This window comes from Cupressus sempervirens, chromosome 5 (genome assembly GCF_028749045.1).
Source record: "Cupressus sempervirens isolate cs-2001-9-10 chromosome 5, ASM2874904v1, whole genome shotgun sequence".
NCBI classification, from domain to species: Eukaryota; Viridiplantae; Streptophyta; class Pinopsida; order Cupressales; family Cupressaceae; genus Cupressus; species Cupressus sempervirens.
The window spans coordinates 1,006,412,303-1,006,414,987 of record NC_143122.1 but is presented as its reverse complement, the minus strand read 5'-3'; positions in this window follow the sequence as shown (position 1 = coordinate 1,006,414,987).

Below are 2,685 nucleotides of genomic sequence, written 5' to 3'. Positions count from 1 at the left end.
GAGATTGTAAGATTGCATGGATTACCAAGAAGTATTATTTCTGACAGAGATAGTAAGTTTGTTGGTTATTTTTGGAAGACTTTGTGGAAGAAGATGGGTACTGAATTGAAGTTTAGTTCTACATTCCATCCACAAACAGATGGAAAAATAGAGGTTGTGAATAAAAACTTGGGTAATTTACTAAGATGTTTAGTTGGGAATAAGCCAAGTAATTGGGAGATGGTATTGGCACAAGTTGAATTTGCATATAATAATTCTATGAATAGGAGTATAGGGAAGACACCTTTTGAGATTGTTACTGGAATGCATCTTAGAGGTATATCAAATTTGAGAGATGTTTCTGGTGAAGAAAAGAGAAGCACTGCAAGAGAAGAATTTGTTGATTTTATGGAGTCTTTGCATAAGGAAGTGAAGTTGAGGTTGGAACAAAGTAATCAGAAGTATAAGGAGAATGTTGATCAATCTAGAAGACACCATGATTTTCAAGTTGGTGATGAGGTGATGGTTCATTTAAAGAAAGGAAGATTCCTAGCTAGAACATACAATAAGCTGAAGATGAAGAAATTTGGACCTTGTAAGATCTTGAAGAAGTTTGACAGTGGTAATGCCTATGAAGTTGAGTTACCTGATGACATGGATATATCTCCTATATTCAATATTTTTTATTTGTATAAGTATCATGAGTCAGATGATGAAGTTGTTGTATCAGAAGATTATCCTAATAAGAAAATTGAAGAAGTTGAATAGATATTGGATCAGAGAGTTGGCAAGAGCACAAGAGGAAAATATTTCTATGAGTATTTGGTGAAGTGGAGGAATAGACCTATTGAAGATACTTCATGGATTTCTCAATTTGAGTTGGATTTAGTTTGGGTTGTGACATCTCAATGATTTAGGATAATCATTTTTCCAACCCTGGTTATCTGATGTAGGAGCATCCTGGGTTTCCTTATAATCTTGCACTTTTGTTCAACCTGTCAGTTGATGCTGAGTTGCCAGTTTCTAGTTGATGTTGAGTTTCCAGTTGCTAGTTGATGCCGAGTTGCCAGTTTCCAATTGATGTCAACTTGCCAATTTTTAGTTGATTCCGAGTTACCAGTTTCCAGTTAATGTCGAGTTGCTAGTTTCTAGTTGATGTTGAGTTGCTTGTTTCTAGTTGATGTTGAATTGCCAAGTTACTAGTTTCCAATTAATGTTGAGTTGCCAGTTTCTAGTTGATGTCGAGTTACTAGTTTCCAATTGCTGTCAAGTGACAGTTTTCCTTCATGTTTTGATTTACCCAGTGTATGCCAATTGTCATCACTTGGACATGATTTCTGCGAGCCAACTTGCAGGATTTATTTTGATCATGACATTTATGTTAAGATCTTTTCTTGGGATGTGTCCAGACCGTTGTTGGGTTGGCCTTCCTCTTATCTAATGTTCTAGAATGTTGTATAAGTCATTTTGGCAATTATAAATAGGGTGTTTAAGCTTAGAGTTAAGGGATATTTTTAGAGAGTTGAGAGAGGGAAGGATAGGTGTCTATAAATGCAAATTTAAAGTTGGATCATGGATCAAGAAATCGTATATTTGCAATTGGTCGTAACCTAGAAGGCCTTATAGTTGGGCATGTATGAAGATATTTGATGAATCAATAAAAGTATTTCTCTTCTTCCTCCTTTGGTTGTTGTTCCTTGTGTTTGCTTCTATTGCGTTAACTCTTGCAAGGTGGTTTGGATAGCTGGGTGAGCCTTTGGCCCTAGTTACTCATCTTTTGCCTACGTCAATACATTAGGAAGAAACTTGGATGCCAAGCATAAAAGTAACAAGTCAAAAAATCCACATGCATCAAAAAATCAACATGGCCTATCAAATTGGCATGTTTATCAAAAGCAAAAAGAATCCAAAAGTTTAAAATAGCCCATTGAAAAAAAGAAATATCAAAGACAATTTTGGTTCCTAAATCCCTTGTTAAAGCAATATGTTCTAAAGGATCACAAAGAAATGAAAATTCAAGAACTCTGTGGATTCCCAAGTCTCTGATAAAAGACTTGCATACTAAAGAAAAATCAAAATTGGCATTCAATCTTCCCAAGGCTTCCTCAAATTTACCATCCAAACAACTTCCATCCACTTCTAAATCTATTTTGGGTCCTTATCTCCCAAAATAAAAATCCATATTCACTTCCCTGTCAAATCCAAAATGCCTAACCATTCCTCCATCAAAATCAAAATCTCATTTTCCTTCATCTATCGATGTGTGTAAAAGTTGACACCCTTTCCATATAGTCATACACAAGTCTTCCAATACCCCATCCATCATCCAACACATATTTTTCAGCCTTTCATCCATCCTATCCAATCCTTTTCATAAACCCCTCTCCCACTTCATCCAACCATCCATTTCATTTCCATTTGTCATTGCCCTACCAACATCTTTGAGCATGTCATCAGAAGTTATGGTCTATTAGTTTAGATCTTTGAAGATCACTATCCAAAGAAATTTATGCTTGAGTCCTTCCTTTATGACCTATCATGTGTCCATTATCTTTGAGAAAAACTCAAAAGAAAAGAAAAAAATTAAGAGAATTTTTTTCCAATAGTGAAAACCTGGCAAACAGGCACTTTGGATCAGTACCATGATTAAAACCTAACAAATAGGTATCATGCATAAGTTGTAAACTTCTTCCATTCCATACTTGG